The sequence below is a fragment of the Pleurodeles waltl genome, chromosome 1_1 (genome assembly GCF_031143425.1).
Source record: "Pleurodeles waltl isolate 20211129_DDA chromosome 1_1, aPleWal1.hap1.20221129, whole genome shotgun sequence".
In the NCBI taxonomy this organism is placed as follows: Eukaryota; Metazoa; Chordata; class Amphibia; order Caudata; family Salamandridae; genus Pleurodeles; species Pleurodeles waltl.
The window spans coordinates 529,473,501-529,494,195 of record NC_090436.1 but is presented as its reverse complement, the minus strand read 5'-3'; the positions used below and the strand labels follow the sequence as shown (position 1 = coordinate 529,494,195).

At 46.7% G+C, this 20,695-nt stretch overlaps 1 protein-coding gene across 4 annotated transcripts in view; it reads left to right on the top strand.

Moving 5' to 3' along the window:
- SKIC3 (SKI3 subunit of superkiller complex) overlaps nucleotides 1-20,695 on the top strand; it is a 1,026,707-nt gene that overhangs the window by 214,222 nt on the left and 791,790 nt on the right. The gene's annotated exons all lie outside the window — the stretch shown is intronic.

Here is a 20,695-nt window from a genome sequence, read left to right as displayed (position 1 = left end):
CCTCCTCACTCACTCATTCTACTAGCGGAACCTGTCTCACTGGTAACTCTGCTTCCAAGGCCATGAAGCTAATCCTAGTCTTGTTTGATTCAGCACAACCTAATTTGAATGTCTCCCTGGATCCACATGCCTGGGTGTAATACAGTCAACATCCGGGCAGAGCATTTAGCTTTGCCTACTTAGCTAAATATACCTAGGTAGTAGCAAAATAGCTATCATGAGATCATCTGCTGTCTCTGAGTGGTACATGGGCTCTTGCATGCATTATCACTCAGCAACGCTGCACAAATGTCCCAAGAAATGTCTTCTGCACACTAATTCCTATATAATGCACAAGAATATAAAGAGCCTCAATATGTAATGGAAGCAAGAAAAAAATTAAAGAAATTACTGAACAGTTTAGAACAGCACAGACAATTTGATACTTCCATAAATTCTGTCACTATAAACAGATACAATACCCAAAATATAAAGGCTCACAAAGGATGAGGAGACATACAATAAGGATGTATCTTCCCAAATCATTACCACATATGCTAAAGAGAATCCATCAAAAATACAGCTATCCACTGAGGATGTAGGAATACAACACAAAATACACCTCTGTAAGATATGACCAAACCAGTCCCGAAGTAACCAACAATAAATAATGACAACAAAAAAAATAAATGGATGGCTCTCTTAACTATCGTAATATTAACACCCAGCATAGTTCTACTAGAACAAATCAAGAGGTTTGTGACCATTCAGAAGAATACTGGAGCATTAAGTTCAGAGAAACCCAGGAGTCTTTTCAAGACTGGGTTGATTTTGTGGACTGTGCAGTTAAAGCTGTAGAATGCTGGTTACATGGTAGTAAGGTGCATGACTACAAAGGGCTGTGCATTCTAATCACGAGAACAAATCCTTAAGAACTGTATGTTTGACAAACTGCACCAATACCTGGTGGACTCTGAGCTAACCTCTCCCCAAGATTTGGGAAAGAAGGCAGACAAGTGGGTTCTCACCAGGGTGGGTACGAAAACTCTTAGTGGGAGTGACCATGGAAAGGGAATACTTCCAAATCCCAAGGGAAAGATGGTGAGAAACCTAAAGATAAAACGAAAGAGTCTTCTTCAGGTCCACAAACATCTTCCTTTGGGGTTGGGTTGAAATCCATATCTTCCTCTGGTAAGAAACATTGGTGCTTTGCCTGTAAGGCAAAAGGCCATAGGGCAGCTGACTCCAGTTGTCCTAAGAAAGCCACCAGCACTACTACTACTACTTCCCCTAGTGCCCCTAGCAGTAGCGCCAGTAGCAGTACCACAACCAAGGGTGTAGCTGGGTTCACCTTGGGTACTGCAGTGGACTCTGGCCTAGTCAGAGAAACCACTGGGGCTGTCCTAGTGTCAGAGGGTGGCACTGACCTTGTTCATCAAAATCCTCAAAGGTATGATTATGGGACTATTGGAGAAGCTCAGGAGGAGGTGGGAGGTCCAACTACCTTGCCTTCTTTTCTCCTACAGGGACGTTCCTCAGAAGGGAGTGTGTTACAGCCCCTTTGAGCTTCTGTTTGGACACCCAGGTAGGAGTCCTCCTTGTCTTGTGGAGGGGGAATAGGAGCAGTCTCTCATGTCTCCCAAATGATACATTGTGCAGTATGTATTAGGCTTACATTTACATATGGCTGAATACATGTAGAAGGCCACCAAAAACCTTGAAGCCAGCCAAGAACTTCAAAAGTTATGGCATGACCAAAAGGGTGTTCTGACTGTTTATCAGCCAGGGCAGAAGGTATGGTTTCGGGAGCCTGTGGCCCCCCCAAAAGCACTCCAAGACAAGTGGAGTGGCGCCCTCGTATAATTGTGCTGAAGAAAGGCGAGGTTATCAACCTAGTGGACCTAGGTACTCCAAGAAGCCACCAGATGGTGCATCATGTGAATCGCCTAAAGCCTTACTTTGAAAGGGCTGAGACGAGCTTACTCATGGCCACTGATAAGGGATAGGAAGTAGACAGTGACCTTCTTCCTGATCTCCTCTCACTCAACCCTGTTGATAGTTCAGTAGATGGAGTAGTCTTTGCTGACAGCCTCACTGACCAGTAACAAACTGATTGCAGACAGATAGATGCTTAGTCAGTTACCAGAACTTTTCTCTCTAACACACAGTCAGACTACCTGGTGTGCCCACAATGTGGATACAGGTGACCGTCTGCCTGTCAAGAGTAAAATCTGCAGGCAACCTGACCATGTTAAAGACTGCATCAGAGCAGACGTCTCCAAAATGCTAGAGATGGAGGGTTATTGAGCCTTCAGACAGCCCTTGGGCTTGTCCTGTAGTCCTTGTGCCAAAACCTCATTCCAAAGGGCGGAAAAAAGAAATGAGATTTTCTGTAGACTACAGAGGCCTCAATGCAGTTGCTAAGGCTGATACCTATCCTGTCCCTAGGGCAGATTAACTTGTTGATACTCTGACTGCAGACAAGTATCTCAGTGTAGGGAGCTGTCCTGGTGTGTGGTGGACACCTATGGTGTTATCACCTTATCACAGATATCCCCTATTAGTGAAGTGTAGGCAGTGTCTAGGAAGCCTGGGCTCTCTAGAGGTAGCTGTGGATGAGCAGCCAAGACTTATCTTGGAGACTTGCAAAGCTAATGCAGTACCACTAAATAGTCACAAAGCAACTTATCACACATGAAAGAACCACACAGTGTTATAAAAATAAAGGTACTTTATTATAGTAACACAACATTGCAATACGTATGGGCAGTTCCCTCCCAATTGGAGGTAAGTACACACTAATTATATACACAATAGCAATCAGTAAATTGCATAGAAACAACGAGAATTGGCAATACTTAAAATAAGAGCAAGGACCCTGGGGAGGGCCAAACCATATACTAAGAAAGTGGAATGCAAGATGCAGTCCCCCACCCAAGGATGTGGAGCTGAGAGGGGAGCTGGAAGAACTAGGAACCCCAAGAGGTGGTACTTAAGTGACCCACGGCAATTATGAGAGCACAGGCTAACAGGAGGACTTGGAAAAAGGATTGTACAAGAACAGGACCAGACGAGAAGAAACCAAAGGTGGATTCCGGTAGAAGTGGACCTGCAAAAGAAGGGGGACAGAGTCAGTCTATGATGGAGTGTCCAGTGGGGCCAGGAGAGACTACCCACCCTTCTGTGGATGCAGAACCAGGTCGATGAGGGGAGAAGACCAGCTTTGGAGCCCAGGAGCTGAAAAGGAGTCCTTGGAGCGGTGCAGATGGTGTCCCACGTCGGTTGTCGGGTCGCAGATGGTCAGTGGTGCAGGAGAACCACCAACAAGCCTTGGCAAATGCAAGAGGAGCAAAAGAAGAATTGTGAGGCTGAAGAGGACCAGCAAGGCCCAAGGGATTCGACCCAGGGAGGGAAGTTCAAGGTACCCACATGAGTTGGGAGAGCCAAGGTGCCCCCAGTAGTTTGGAGAGCCAACAGAAGCAGTCGCAGCTCCCACAAGCAACTCACTAGTCGCTGGAGCAGCAGAGAGAAGACTGTGCCTGACAGGATGAAGTGCTGGGGTCCAAGGCTACACAGAGCCTGAAAATCCCTTGGAGCAGGAGCAAACAAGCCTTGGTAGCTGCTCGAGAAGTGGTGCACAGGTGTACTGTCCTGCAAGGAGAGGCAAGGGCTTACCATCTCCCTTGTTGGACAGCTGGCAGAAAGGACCAAGGGGACCACTCCAGTTCACCACCTGTGATGCAGGATCCACGTGGTTCCAAAGGAGAGCAGACCCACACAGCTGGTCGTCATTGCAGTTGGTGCCTGCAGATGCAGGGAAGTAACTCCTTCACTCCAAGAGAGATTCCTTCTTGCTTCTTGGTGCAGGCTGAAGTCTCCCCGACCTCAGAGGATGCACAGCGGGGAAATGTTGCAGTTGCCAGAAGGAGCTGGAGAAAAAATGTTGCAAAGCGATGTCGCCTGAGTTGCAGCTTGTCGGTTCCTGAAGAGTCCAGTTGCGGTTCCAGTGGCCACAACATGAAGTAAACAATGCAGAGGAGTCCTGGAGTCCTGGTGCAATCTTGCACGTCGAATCTGGGGACCCACCCTCAAGAGAATCCCTAAATAGTCCTAAAAGGGGTTTGGTCACCTAGTAAGGTGACCACCTATCAGGAGGGGGTTGTGATGTCACCGTCCTGACCTGGCCACTCAGATGCTTGGTTTCAAGATGGCAGAGTCAAGTGACCACCTCGAGGAGCTCTGGGCACCACCCCAGGGGTGGTGATGGACAGGGGAGTGGTCACTCTCCTTTCCTTTGTCCATTTTCACACCAGAGCAGGGACCAGAGGTCCCTGGACTGGTTCAAACCGGTTTGTGCAAGGAGGGCACCAAATGTGCCCTTCAAAACAAACCAGTGGCTTGGGGAGGCTACCCCTCCCAAGCCTTGTAACACCCATTTCCAAGGGAGAGGGTGTTGCCTCCCTCTCCCACAGGAAATCCTGTGTTCTGCCTTCCCCTGACTGAGTTGGTCAAGCAGCAGAATTGCAGAAACCTTTCTGAGGGGTGGCAGCAGTGCAAGCTGCCCGGAAAACCAGAGAAAACTGGTAGGAACAATACTGGGGGTCCTCGAAGGAGCCCCCAGAGTGCATGCAATCATACAACCAATACTGGCAACAGTAATGGGGCATGATTCCGACATGTTTGATACAAACATGCTCAGGTTTGGAGTTACCATTATGTAGCTGGACACAGGTGAAATGGCTCTCCCGCACTTACGAAGTCCAGTGCAATGGAACTGGAGTTCATAGGGTTCATAGGGTTACTTCTGCTCATGCAGGTGTGCCCTCTCACACAAAGACCTGCACCCTGCCCTCTTGGCTAGGAGGGCCTACCATAGCGGTGATTTACAGTGACCTGGTACAGTGACCTGGGCTGAAAGAGTGCATTCACCTTTTCACGCAGGCTGCAATTGCAGGTCTGCAGACGCATTTTGCATGGGCTCCCATGGGTAACACAATACATGCTGCAGCCCATGGGGAACCCCTGGTGCCCCAATGCCCTGAGTACCTAATCACCATATACAAGGGACTTATAAGGGGGCACTTGTATGCCATTTGTGGGGTGTGCAAAGTCCTAAGTAACCAAACCATTGTGGATTGGGTTGCTCCCACCACTGAGACTCCGGTCCAAGCTTTTCTGGGCCTGAATGGGTACTATAGGGGATTTGTGAAGGGTTATGGGTCCATTGTGATACCCCTAGAGATATTACGTCAAAGAAACTGCCTAAAAAGGTAAACTGGACAGTTACCTATCCTAAAATGTCCTGACTACTAAAAACATCCTGTTCGGACAGTCGCTTCAGAAAGTAGTAGGAGCGGTGCTATCCCAACTTAATTGAAGAGGGCCAGGATCAACCTGTAGCTTTCATCAGCAGGAGGCTGACCCACAGAGAGAAACGTTGGTCAGCTATAGAGAGGGAGGCTTTTGCTGTGGTCTGGGCTCTGAAGAAGTTGAGGCCATACCTGTTTGGCACACACTTGTTCATACATACCACAAGCCCCTCTTATGGCTTAAAAAGATGAAAGGTGAAAATCCAAAACTTTTGAGATGGTCCATTTCCCTACAGGGGATAAACTTTTCAGTGGAACATAGACTTAGGAGTAACCATGACAATGCAGATGAAATATCCAGATATTTCCACTTAGAAAATGAAGACCCAACTGGGCAAACCTTTCGTTTGGGAGGTGGTTATGTAGGAAAGTAGGATTTTTCTGACATGGTTGCCCCCACTTTTTGCCTGGTGTCCGGGTGTTTTGTGTCAGTGTTCTCTCCCCTAAATTTGGTTGGTAAGTACTTCTTAAACCCACAATTGGCATACTGGTGGACCCCTGTAAGTCTCTAGTATACGGTACTTAGGTACCCATGGCATTGGTCCACCAGGGGTCCTCCATGGGCTGCAGCATGTATTATGCCACCCCTGGGAGCACATGCAAACTCTTTGACTAGGCCTGCCATTGCTGTCTGTGTGAAATGGTGCATGCACCTTTCACCCCAGATATAAGATTTACCTCATATCGCGGTAACTGAACTTCTGAACGTATAAGTCACCCCTAAGGTAGGCCCTTCAGCCCAAGGGCAAGGTGCATGTTTCAGAGTGTGAGAGTACCCCTGCACAAGCAGAAACACCCCAACAAACCCCAGACTATTTCCTGGGCTTTGGAAGTGCGGGGTAGCCATTTTAAGGTATGTAGTTATTTAGATATGTAGTGGACACAGGTCATCACAAGATGTCCAAATACATAATGGTTTCAACAAACCTAGTCCTGTTTGGTATTAAACATGTTTGAATCGTGCAACAAAACCGATTCCAGTGTTAGTTGGATGATACCATGTACTTTGGGGGTTCCTTAGAGAATCCCCCATGTCTCCCTGTGCAGCCTGGCAGGGACTGCATGCGAGCAAGTGCTTCCGCTGACCCCAGACACTGTTCTGCCCTACTGCTGTTAAGCTTAACTCAGGCAGGGGAAGGCAGAACAAAGGATTTCCTATGGAGGAGAGGTGTTACCACCTCTCCTTTAGAAATAGGTGTGTCTGGGCTATGGTGGGGGTGCTCCTGAGTGCCCCCAGACTGCTTTGACAGGCACATTTGGTGCCCTCCTTGCAAAACCGTTGTTTTCCTTTGCAGGATCCCACAGGCTCCCGCTCTGGCACAAAACACACAAAGGACAGGGGACTGACTGTCCCCCCCTGTCCAGATCCTCCCCAAGGGAGGTGCCCAGGACTCTGCCAGGTGGCCACTTGATTCTGCCATCTTGGAATCAAGATGAGTAGAGACCCCTGGGAGCATCAGAGTATCGTCCCTGACCCCCCCTCCCCAGATAGGTGGGTCATCGCAGTAGTCATCTGACACCCTTACTGGGATACTTAAGGGCCATCCTGAGGGTGAGAACCCAGATTGGTCTGTAAGATTTGTCTTCAAGACTCTTCTGCCACCTAGACACCGGATCTCGGTGCTGGACTTTGCCGGGAACCAATACAAGACTACAAGTAGTCACAAGGTTCCTACTGCAACTTTGTCCCGAGCATTGCAAGGATTCTGCAACTTCCGTGTCCATGCATCCTTCAGGGTTACAAGGACTCTGCCTGCACTACCAACATTCAGAAGGAATCTCCCTTGGAATGAAGGAGTCACTCTCCTGCAACTGCAGGCACCTCAACTTCGATGACCGGATTGTGGATCCTGCTGTACCACTAACTCCTTATGGCTCTGCAATACAGGTGGTGGTTCTTTGGCTCTCCAGAGGTCTGAACTGTCTTCTTTGAAACTGGGAAGTTGGTGGTCTCTCGTTGGAGCTGCTGGAACGGAACCGAACGGAACCGAAGACCTCCTAGGTCCAAGAAGGCTCAGGCTCAAGCATCACACGCCTGCAAGACCGATGTCCTCTCTGCAGCTCCTGCAACATGGGCATCCCTCTTCTTTGTGCATCTGAGGCCTCCTCACAGCTCTGTGTGCCTGCTGCCAGAGGGTCCTCCTTGGGCCTCCATCTATTTCTGCTGGCTCTCACTGCTGAGGGTGGCCCTGACTTACCTGTGAAATCGATCAATCACAGTTTGTAAAGCGCAACTACTCACCTGTAAGCGTCTCAAGGCGCTAAGGGGGTTTGTCCTCCGAACTTGAGCTGAAGAGCCAGGTTTTAAGGTCCTGCTTGAATTGGGGTAGCGATGGTGACTGCCTGAGGTGCAGGGGCAGGGTGTTCCAGCTCTTTGCTGTGCGGTAGACAAAGGATGTCCCACCAACCGAGATCTTCTGTATGCGGGGTACGGTGACTAGTCCTTGTTGAGCCGAGAGGTCTGGTGGGGGAGTAGAAGGTCATGTGGTGGTTAAGGTAGGCGGGTCCTAGGTCTTGGAGAGCCTTGTGGACGTGTAAAGGTTGAGTTCCTTGGACCTTGCTGGTCCCATCTATTGCAACTCTTTGTGCATCCTTCCTCTTGCATTTGCCAAGGCTTGTTGTTGGCCCTGCTGGTCACTGACCTCTCTGCAATTCGACTGGCATGGGACAGCTTGTGGACGACTCCTGGGATCCTTCTGCATCGCCTGGACACCGCAGCTGCTTCTCTACGACAACCATCCAACGGAGAAGCACCCCCAAGAAGGGTGGGCATTGCCCTCCTGCACCCCCTGGGTGACTACGGGTGGTTTGGACTCTGTCCCCTCTTGACTCAGGTACTCCTTGTCTGGAATCCAAGTCTCGGTTTCACTGACCTGGTCCACGAGTCATTGCAACATCTGGACAGCTGAGGTCCCCTTTGCCTTCAATGGGAGGTTCCGACATAACTTCACCCATATGCACCTGGGCTACCTGGTGTAGGTAATCCACTTCTATGGGTGGGGGCACTGTTTAACCTTCCTTACTCCAACGGGTTTCCTCAAGGTCCTCTGGGAAGGGTCCTACAACCTCTTTCCAACCACGACTATCCCATGTTATCCTATAGACACCGACGTCGAGTAACACCTATGCTTACGGGCTTCTGGGGAAACTCTGCTACTTACCTCTGGTGTTCTAGTAATTCCCCAGTCCTTAAGATCCTTGAGTACTAGTCTTGTCTGGTTGGACCGTTCTCAACCCATGTTTTAGTATATGATTAGCTCCCAGCTCCCCATAGGGGCCCATGTCATTTTATGCTTTTACCTACCTGTTCCTAAGTATATTTTGTGTGTGCATATCTGTGGTTAGGAGATATACCAAAGTTAGTTTAGTGCCTGTGTGTTAAAAAATAATTCTCTATTTTTCTAACACTTCGATTTGGTTCTTTCTTGGGTGTAAATCACTGACTGGCTCTGTGGTTGATGCAGTTGCTTTACACCACCTCTGATGAGCCTTAGCTGCTCTCCACAGCTACCCTTTGAGTGCTTTGGTTATTGGAAACAACTTACACTATCATTAAGGGTTGCCAGGACTCAATGCAGAGTGCCTCACCTATAAGTGCACACAATATCCTGAGCCAGCATCCTACAGATCTGTCAGCATCTTCCCTCATACAGTTATCACAACTAATAACACACCTGCTACAAGCTCAAAATATATTGCTCACCCTTCTCCAAAAACAAAATGACACCACCACCAAAACACATTTTTCTAAACCGCCTGCTTATAAATACTTGAACACTCTCAAAAATCAAGCATTTGCAATGGGTCTCGCGTATATTCGAGTCAGCTTTGGAAACTCCTAACCGGACTTTTCTTGCTACATAAACTAAAAAGTAAAACAGTGTTCGATGGCATCTGTCGCTGTAGATACACATGTTGTGCATAGCCCGCCATCTGGTGTTGGGTCGGAGTGTTACAAGTTGTTTTTCTTCGAAGAAGTCTTTCGAGTCACGGGACCGAGGGACTCCTCCTCTTTGTCTCCATTGCGCATGGGCGTCGACTCCATCTTCGATTGTTTTCTTTCCGCCATCGGGTTCGGACGTGTTCCTTTCGCTCTGGGTTTCGGAACGGAAAGTTAGCTAAATATCGGAAAATTACGTCGGTATTGTTGCGTTCGGGATCGGCTTAGTTAGAATCAACACCGAATCGAAGAGTGAAGAGCTCCGGTACCCTTCGGGGTAGTTTTCGATCCCCCGTCGGGGCCTGGTCGGCCCGACCGCGTGTGAAACAACGCTGATGGAATGGACCCCGTTCCGTTTCTGTCCTAAATGCCACAACAAATACCTGTATACAGACCAACATTTGGTCTGTAACCTGTGCCTGTCGCCTGAGCACAGTGAAGAGACTTGCGAGGCCTGTCGTGCGTTCCGGTCCCGAAAAACACTCCGTGACCGTCGAGCCAGAAGACTGCAGATGGCGTCCACGCCGACAGCTCACCGAGAGTTCGAGGAACAAGAGGAAGAAGGAACCTTCTCGATCCATGACTCGGACTCCGAGGAATTCGACGAACAAAAACTGTAAGTAAGACGTCGAAGCCAGCACACAAGAAAAGTGACAAGGCCCAGGGGACGCCACTGCCACCAGGCCATGGCTCGACCCATAAATTCGGTGACCGACCATCGGCACCGAAAAAGGCCGAAATGGTGCCGAGATCGTCCGACTCCGGTCAAGACACCGGCACGCAGCCTTCTCGGGACCGAGAAAGTGCTGCTGAAAAATGTCGACGCCGAGATAGCGGAGCCGAAACTGCTCGACGCAGAGACAGCGGCACCGAGGAAGATCGACGCCGAGAGGGTTCGACTCCGAAAAAGAAGAAGGTCACCTCGGAGCCGAAAAAGAGTACAGACAGGGTTTCGGTGCCAAAACGACCCGCAACCAACCCAACTACCGGTTCCTATTCAGAGGAGCAATCACTGTCCTCTCAGCTGCGAAAGCATAGATTTGAGGAAGAGTTGCAATCCACCGAAGTGGACCACACTCGGAAACGTATTTTTATACCGGAAGGAACAGGGAAAATAAGCACCCTTCCCCCTATTAGGAGAAAAAGGAGACTGGAGTTTCAGTCAGACCAAGCACCACAAACAAAAATGGTGAAAAGGGTAACTCCGCCACCCTCTCCTCCACCTGTAACTAACGTTTCACCGGCACAAACTCCATCACATTCCCCGGCTCACACCACCATGAGCCAAGGTGACCAGGACCAAGACGCTTGGGACTTATACGACGCCCCAGTGTCGGACAACAGTCCAGAGGCATATCCTACAAAGCCCTCACCACCGGAAGATAGCACAGCATACTCACAAGTGGTGGCTAGAGCAGCAGAGTTCCACAACGTGTCCCTACACTCGGAACCAGTCGAGGATGATTTCTTATTCAACACCCTCTCCTCCACCCATAGCTCCTACCAAAGCCTGCCTAGGCTCCCAGGAATGCTTCGGCACGCAAAGGAAATCTTCAAGGAGCCGGTCAAGAGTAGAGCAATAACACCAAGAGTGGATAAGAAATATAAAGCACCTCCCACAGACCCTGTTTTCATCACCTCACAGCTGCCACCAGATTCCGTCGTAGTAGGAGCAGCTCGCAAGAGAGCCAACTCCCACACATCTGGGGATGCACCACCCCCAGATAAAGAGAGCCGCAAGTTCGATGCAGCCGGAAAGAGAGTCGCAGTACAAGCTGCAAACCAGTGGCGCATCGCTAACTCTCAAGCACTACTTGCGCGCTATGACAGAGCCCATTGGGACGAGATGCAACACCTCATTGAGCATCTACCCAAAGAGCTACAAAAAAGGGCGAAACAAGTGGTTGAGGAAGGACAGAACATATCTAATAATCAGATACGCTCCTCTATGGATGCAGCGGACACAGCTGCAAGAACAATTAACACATCTGTGACTATAAGAAGGCACGCATGGCTACGAACGTCTGGTTTTAAACCAGAGATACAGCAGGCAGTGCTCAATATGCCATTCAATGAGAAACAACTGTTCGGACCAGAAGTGGACACGGCAATTGAGAAACTCAAAAAGGACACTGACACTGCTAAAGCCATGGGCGCACTCTACTCCCCGCAGAGCAGAGGCACTTACAGCACCTTCCGCAAAACAACCTTTAGAGGGGGGTTTCGGGGTCAGGCCACACAAGCCAGCACCTCACAAGCAACACCGTCCAGCTACCAGGGACAGTACCAAAGGGGAGGCTTTCGGGGCCAATACGGAGGACAATTCCCTAGGAATAGGGGAAAATTTCAAAGCCCCAAAACCCCTACAACCAAACAGTGACTCACATGTCACTCATCCCCTCCACACAACACCAGTGGGGGGAAGAATAGGTCAGTATTACCAAGCATGGGAAGAAATAACTGCAGACGCTTGGGTCTTAGCAATTATCCAACATGGTTATTGCATAGAATTTCTACAAATCCCTCCAAAAATACCACCAAAAGCACAGAATTTATCAAAACAACATTCAGACCTTCTGGAAATAGAAGTTCAAGCATTATTGCAAAAGAACGCAATAGAACTAGTACCAAAGACACAAATAAACACAGGAGTTTATTCACTGTACTTCCTAATACCAAAAAAGGACAAAACACTGAGACCAATCCTACACCTCAGAACACTAAACACCTACATCAAATCAGAACACTTTCACATGGTCACGCTACAAGAAGTGTTACCATTGCTAAAGCAACAGGACTACATGACAACCTTAGATCTCAAAGACGCGTATTTCCACATACCAATACATCCGTCGCACAGGAAATACCTAAGGTTCGTATTCAAAGGAATACATTACCAATTCAAAGTATTGCCCTTCGGTTTAACAACTGCACCAAGAGTCTTCACAAAGTGCCTAGCAGTAGTGGCTGCACACATCAGAAGGCAGCAAATACACGTATTCCCGTATCTAGATGACTGGCTAATCAAGACCGACTCACTGACAAGGTGCTCACACCACACAGATCAGGTCATACAAACCCTCTACAAACTCGGTTTCACCATCAACTATGCAAAATCACACATTCTGCCGTGCAAGGTACAACAATACCTAGGAGCCACAATAGATACAACAAAGGGAATAGCCACTCCAAGTCCACAAAGGGTTCAAAATTTCCAAAAGATTATACAACGCATGTATCCAACACAAAAAATACAGGCGAAGATGATATTACAACTACTAGGCATGATGTCCTCATGCATAGCCATTGTCCCACACGCACGGTTGCACATGCGGCCCTTACAACAGTGCCTAGCATCACAATGGTCTCAAGCACAGGGTCAGCTTCTAGATCTGGTGTTGATAGACCGCCTAACATACCTCTCGCTTCTATGGTGGAACAACATAAATTTAAACAAAGGGCGGCCTTTCCAAGACCCAGTGCCACAATACGTGATAACAACAGATGCTTCCATGACAGGGTGGGGAGCACACCTCAATCACCACAGCATACAAGGACAATGGGACGTACATCAAAGAAAGCTGCATATAAATCACCTCGAACTACTAGCAGTTTTCCAAGCATTAAAAGCATTTCAACCAATCATAACTCACAAATACATTCTCGTCAAAACAGACAACATGACAACAATGTATTATCTAAACAAACAGGGGGGGACACACTCGACACAGCTGTGCCTGCTGGCACAAAAATATGGCAATGGGCAATTCACAACCACATTCGCCTAATAGCACAGTTTATTCCAGGGATCCAGAATCAACTTGCAGACAATCTCTCTCGAAATCACCAACAGGTCCACGAATGGGAAATTCACCCCCAAATTCTAAACACTTACTTCAAACGTTGGGGAACACCTCAAATAGACTTATTTGCAACAAAGGAGAACGCAAAATGCCAAAACTTCGCATCCAGATACCCACACAGGCAGTCTCAAGGCAATGCCCTATGGATGAACTGGTCAGGGATATTTGCGTACGCTTTTCCCCCTCTCCTTCCATATCTAGTAAACAAATTAAGTCAAAACAAACTCAAACTCATACTGATAGCACCAACGTGAGCAAGGCAACCATGGTACACAACACTGCTAGACCCATCAGTATTACCCCACGTCATGTTGCCCAACAGGCCAGATCTGTTAACGCAACACAATCAACAGATCAGGCATCCAAACCCAGCATCGCTGAATCTAGCAATCTGGCTCCTGAAATCCTAGAATTCGGACACTTAAACCTCACACAAGAATGTATGGAAGTCATAAAGCAAGCCAGAAGACCATCCACTAGACACTGCTATGCAAGCAAATGGAAAAGATTTGTTTGCTACTGCCATCATAATCAAATTCAACCGTTACACGCATCTCCAAAAGATGTGGTGGGTTACTTACTACACTTACAAAAATCGAACCTGGCCTTCTCTTCCATTAAGATACACCTAGCAGCAATATCTGCATACCTGCAGATTACCCATTCAACTTCACTATTTAGGATACCTGTCATTAAAGCGTTTATGGAAGGCCTCAAAAGAATTATACCACCAAGGACACCACCCGTTCCTTCATGGAACCTCAACATCGTCTTAACAAGACTCATGGGTCCACCCTTTGAACCTATGCACTCTTGCGAAATACAATTCCTAACATGGAAAGTTGCATTTCTCATCGCCATCACATCTCTAAGAAGAGTAAGTGAAATTCAGGCGTTTACAATACAAGAACCTTTTATCCAACTACACAAAAATAAAGTAGTCCTAAGGACCAATCCTAAATTTTTGCCAAAGGTTATTTCACCGTTCCACCTAAATCAAACGGTAGAGCTACCAGTGTTCTTCCCACAGCCAGATTCCATAGCTGAAAGGGCACTACATACATTAGACGTCAAAAGAGCACTAATGTACTACATCGACAGAACTAAAAACATCAGGAAAACTAAACAACTGTTTATTGCATTTCAAAAACCTCACGCAGGAAACCCAATATCGAAACAGGGTATAGCCAGATGGATAGTTAAGTGCATCCAAATCTGCTACCTTAAAGCAAAAAGACAACTGCCCATTACACCAAGGGCACACTCAACCAGAAAGAAAGGCGCTACCATGGCCTTCCTAGGGAATATTCCAATGCACGAAATATGTAAGGCAGCCACATGGTCACGCCTCACACATTTACCAAGCACTACTGTGTAGACGTGCTATCAGCACAACAAGCCACAGTAGGTCAAGCCGTACTAAGAACCTTATTTCAGACTACTTCCACTCCTACAGGCTGAGCCACCGCTTTTGGGGAGATAACTGCTTACTAGTCTATGCACAACATGTGTATCTACAGCGACAGATGTCATCGAACTGAAAATGTCACTTACCCAGTGTACATCTGTTCGTTGCATCAGTCGCTGAATATTCACATGTGCCCACCCACCTCCCCGGGAGCCTGTAGCCGTTTGGAAGTTAGCTTCAACTTTGTACATTTGTAAATATATTAAATCTTAGATACGTACATACTTATTCACTCCATTGCATGGGCACTATTACTAACAAACAACTCCTACCTCACCCTCTGCGGGGAAAACAATCGAAGATGGAGTCGACGCCCATGCGCAATGGAGACAAAGAGGAGGAGTCCCTCAGTCCCGTGACTCGAAAGACTTCTTCGAAGAAAAACAACTTGTAACACTCCGACCCAACACCAGATGGCGGGCTATGCACAACATGTGAATCTTCAGCGACTGATGCCACGAACAGATGTACACTGGGTAAGTGACATTTTCATTCTCATAAGCGAGCCGACAGCTACCATGAACGCAAAGCAAACACACAAAAGGAACAGAACTTCACTCGCAGTGAAACATATCGGCAAAAGTGCAATTATCCACGTAACCTGCAAAAGTGCAATTATCCACATAACCTGCAAAAGTGCAGTTATCCATGTAACAGGGTCGATGTCATGCAAAGCGCTCTATTACTGCCCAGCGAGATTGCGCTACCTACTAAATAAATAGAAAAAAATAGTGCACAAACCATACTGAAAACACTGACCCTCCTATGTTTTCAGTAGTTTACCAGTGCGCTCGAGGCAGGCTAAGCACCGGAAAAGGAATGACGTAGGTATGCTTTTCATTAATTAAATCAAGCTAATTTTAAAAAGCCCATGAACCAACCAAACTGATGGGCTTGACATAAACGTGGTACAAGCCCACAGAGATTACACCAGGGATTGAGCGCTTTGCCCTCGACCCTATCAAGCACCACATCTACGACCTGCTCACTGATACACAACCTCACTTACTATTCATAACAGAATCATTGTTAGGAGATGACATGACAGTGTTGTATGTAGCCAGTCCTCCAGACTATCAAACCATTGCACAGCACTGTATAGGCAAAAGAGGAGGTGGACTAGCTATTCTATTGAAACGGGAAATAAATCTCAGAAGAACAGAAAACATTTCCATACAGGGTTGGGAGGCCCTCATCACCAGATGCAACCTGATACCAGATTCCTCCTGTAACTTTCTCTTCCTTTACAGACCTCCGCCTAACAATTTAACATTCCCAGACACATTTCTAGACACAGTTTCAAACATTAGAACGTTATACTCCAACCTCTGCGTTCTTGGGGACCTCAACATTTGGTTTGACAAAACCAATATGCCAATCCAAGAACTATCACCATTGGCCTACTCACATTGAACCTACATCAGATTGTACACAGTCCCACACACATCGCTGGAAACATCCTAGATGTCATTTTTGCAAACCCAGAACTACTTACAGTTCAAAGCATCACACCAGCCACATGGTCAGACCCCCAGTTGGTAACTTTCCAACATAAAACACCTTTTGCTAGACTTAAAAACCCAGCTAACAGCAAACCCAGATCTAGACACAATAAATTCTGTTCCATAATTTCGAGTGGCTATAGAACGCTTTTGATACCCTAATACCAATCCAAAAAACTAAACAGGACAACAGAAGACCAACACCTTGGAGGAATACAGAACTAAAAAAGATAAAACAACAAATCAGAAGGCTGCAACAAACCTGGCTCAAAACAGACAACATTCAAGACAAACTTCACTTACACAAACCTAACAGATATACAAATCATCAATCAAAATAAGTTTTAAAAAAAAAAGGTACTACTCGGACAGAATTCTAAATACTAAATTTGCTAATAAAGAATTTTATAAAATTCTCAATGAATTTCAAAAACCTAAATGCGTGGAAGGAACTCATCCCATTACTCAAGAATTCACAGACATACTGGCAAATCATTACACAACTAAGGCAGACACATTGAACTCCTATTTAAAGCAAAGGGAAACCACCAGCACTAACCCATTTCCTAAAATCCCCTCCAAGAGTAAGCCAACCCAGCATCTGCTCTCCTTCAAACTAATATCACAAAGTAAATTAATGGATTTGGTCAAATCAAGCGGACCTTCCAGCAGCCATTCCAAACCTTGTCAAGCACACATCTTCAAGAACATTGTTTTATTTACTTCTGCTGCCACACTTGCAAAAAGAATCATTAATAATTCTTTAACTACGGGAAACTTTCCTGAAGACCTTAAAAAGGCATCATTATGCCAGTTATTAAAGAAAACAAAGCTGGACCCCAACAACTACAGATTGATTACAAATGGACCTTTCCTGGGCAAACTGATAGAGCAGTATTCACCCAGATGTCACAATTCATTTAAGATAACTCCATACTTTCAGACTACCAAACTGGATTCTGCCCTTGAAGAAGCACTGAATCTGCACTCATCGCAATCTGGGATGATCTTAAAAACACAGTCAAGCGCAATGGAGTTGCTGCACTACTTCTCTTGGACCTCTCAGCTGCCTTTGACACTGTTGAACATGTGTCCCTAATTCAAAGACTCCACAAAGCCAGCATAGATGGAGCTGCTCTGGACTGGCTCACATCCTGCCTTCAAAACAGAACAAATGTCATCTGTTCTCCCCCTTTCTCGTCCAAATCCTACTTAACAAAAGCAGGAGTGCCTAAAGGATCAATAATCTCACCTATACTTTTTAACAGCTACTTGATGTCATTACCAGAACCGAACAATGACATTCAACTCACTTGCTACAACTATGCAGATGACACACAAATACTCCTTAAATTGGAAAGCTTCAGAGACATTGCAAACTCACAAATCTTGAGCTGCCTCAGAATTGTTGATCCGTGGATGACTTGGAGCCATCTCAAACTGAATGCTTCCAAAATAGAAATACTCACATGTGGAGACTGGAAAAAATATGACCCACTCTGCGCCTCGCCTGACGATCTTGGACCACCTCCTCAAGTATCTAAGGAAATTAAAAACCTTGGAATTACCATGGACTCCAAGTTAACAAAGAATGTCCAAGTGGACAAATTAGCATGATCAAGCTTCATCTCCTTAAACTCTGCGATGCATCTCGGATTTCCATACAGGGTCCAGGCTACTCCCTCCCTGGTACTCTCTAAACTAGATTACACCAATGGCCTCTACCGTGGATCACCTCTATCTACTATGAAAAAACTACAACGCATTCAGACCTCAGCTGCACTACATTGGCTACCGGTTCCCAGAAGATCCACCTTCAAGCTGCTTTGTATCACCCACAATACACTGGTGAATGTTTGATTTGCTCTGCATTCCGTCCATCATCTGTTCTTTTTGCATTTGTCGCCCCAAGTGGGAAGGGTATGCCCAGACGTGGGTCCCGTGCTCAATGCGCCACTGGATTCAAGCTAGCCTAGCTGATGAAGGGTGATACCCTGAAACCAGTCCTAGGATGCTTGTTTCCGGTCCAGGGAGGACCTGGCTTGGCAGTTCGGGCTGGACTGTTCCCATGAGGAACAGGGTCAAGACTGATTTGCATATGGCTGGGTCCAACCTGGGGTGGCGTGGTGAGCAAAAAAACGATGGATTAAACCCAGATCTTTGTGACTAGGGGTGAATGTTTGATTTGCTCTGCATTCCGTCCATCATCTGTTCTTTATGCATTTGTCGCCCCAAGTGGGAAGGGTATGCCCAGACGTGGGTCCCGTGCTCACTGCGCCACTGGATTCAAGCTAGCTTAGCTGATGAAGGGTGATACCCTGAAACCGGTCCTAGGATGCTTGTTTCCGGTCCAGGGAGGACCTGGCTTGGCAGTTCGGGCTGGACTGTTCCCATGAGGAACAGGGTCAAGACTGATTTGCATATGGCTGGGTCCAACCTGGGGTGGAGTGGTGAGCAAAAAAAGATGGATTAAACCCAGATCTTTGTGACTGGGGGTGAATGTTTGATTTGCTCTGCATTCCGTCCATCATCTGTTCTTTTTGCATTTGTCGCCCCAAGTGGGAAGGGCATGCCCAGACGTGGGTCCCGTGCTCACTGCGCGACTGGATTCATGCTAGCTTAGCTGATGAAGGGTGATACCCTGAAACCGGTCCTAGGATTCTTGTTTCCGGTCCAGGGAGGACCTGGCTTGGCAGTTCGGGCTGGACTGTTCCCATGAGGAACAGGGTCAAGACTGATTTGCATATGGCTGGGTCCAACCTGGGGTGGCGTGGTGAGCAAAAAAACGATGGATTAAACCCAGATCTTTGTGACTGGGGGTGAATGTTTGATTTGCTCTGCATTCCGTCCATCATCTGTTCTTTTTGCATTTGTATCACCCACAAAGCAATACATGGAGCAGGACCGCTTTTCATCAGGAATCAATCACCAAATACATTCAACAAAGAAAGATTGGCACCCGCCTTAAAAGACCACCATACAAGAAAAAGACTATAGGTGGTACATCCTTCTCTGGTCAAGCGACCAAACTGTGGAATTCAAAAAGTCACTTATGGGCACAGTCTGATTCTGAGATCTTGGCTTATCACTTCTGCTACTTCTTGATATTTCGTTGCATGGTCCATTCATTGTTTGAGAAGAGTTCTCTGCTGCTTAAGTAGTGTTCATTTGTCTACTTTTCAATGATTGCTGGTTGTAAAGTCTCTGGATCTACTAGGTCAGTTGGATGATAAAGAAGTACTGCAGTGTTTGAGGTTTGGTGTCTTGCCCTTTCCCTAACCTTATCAAAGGCTGCTGACAAGTTGTGTCTTGTTTGGTTGCAGGAATGTGAAATTTGGCCAGTGTTGTCATGACTGGATGCTTGGTGCCTTCTGCTTCGAGTGCTTACAACTGAAAATTTCAGTCCAGGAGTGAGGTCGCTTTCCGTACAATTAGTGAGCCTCCCTAATCAAAATCCATCTGTTTTCTGGGAGTTGGTGCTTGATGTATCCTCTTTGTCGGGACATAAATAGACTTCTCCAAGCCTACATTTTATTATTAAAGTGCTCTGGGCTGATGGTAGACTCCTTCAATTTGAACACTTTTGCTTTAAAAAGGGAAAATCACATTTCAAATTATTTATGAGCTTCGATGTCTGCGTGTGTTCCGCTGCTGGTGTTCTGGTATTAAAACTTAACCATGCAGTAAAGCAGAGTGGAACTGATTAGGAACTTCTGGTCTGCCTCTAGTGTCACATATTAAATGATATACATTTTCTGTCGATCAGCAGTTTCAGGATGGCTTTAATAAGCAGGTATAAATCTTGTATTATCTTGCATTATGGAAAGCCTTCAGGAGCCAAGCCAAAAGAAAATTGGCCAAATCTGATCTTGAAACAGTGCACTTTGCTATTGTCAGGCTAACAGACTCGCAACAAGTTAGCAGGCTTACTAACCAAGTCCAAAATGACTTGCCATGCTTACGATTCCTGAGAGCCAAGGGAGATCAGGAGGAAACTGTGGATTGATATGTGGTGTGATATAAGACTGTCAGTATAGGACACAGTATGAAGTCCAGTGTGAGGTACGTAGATACAACCTTCTTAATAAGAGGCTGACTTAATAGTTGTAGCCCTTGGTCACCTACCCCTCTGACTCTGGTAGATCCAGCGTATGATGCAGCACTGCTCTGTATGGCAGCCACAGTCTACCTTGAGCCACAGCATAGTGCTTTGGTTGGTTGAAGCACTCCACACTTTGGGAAAGTGGTCCACCAGTCTCTGGTGTTGCTGATGCATCACACATGCACCAATCCGCCTCAGCAGCACTGCACCAAGTTGCAAGTTTTATCAGCCCCCCTAATAGTGCTGCTACTCTGTCTACTGATGTGTAGCATGGAAAATAAAAATAGTGATGAGCTTGCAGCACAGGTTGAGTGATCAGCTAGAATTTCGGGTGCAGGCAGTAAATGTTGTATACTGTGCCTCCAGAGATTGTGCTTGTAAGAATATCAGCAATCTCTGTGGTGAATCAGATTGTCTGTTCCATTCGTTATGGTGTGTGTGTGTATATATATATATATATATATATATATAT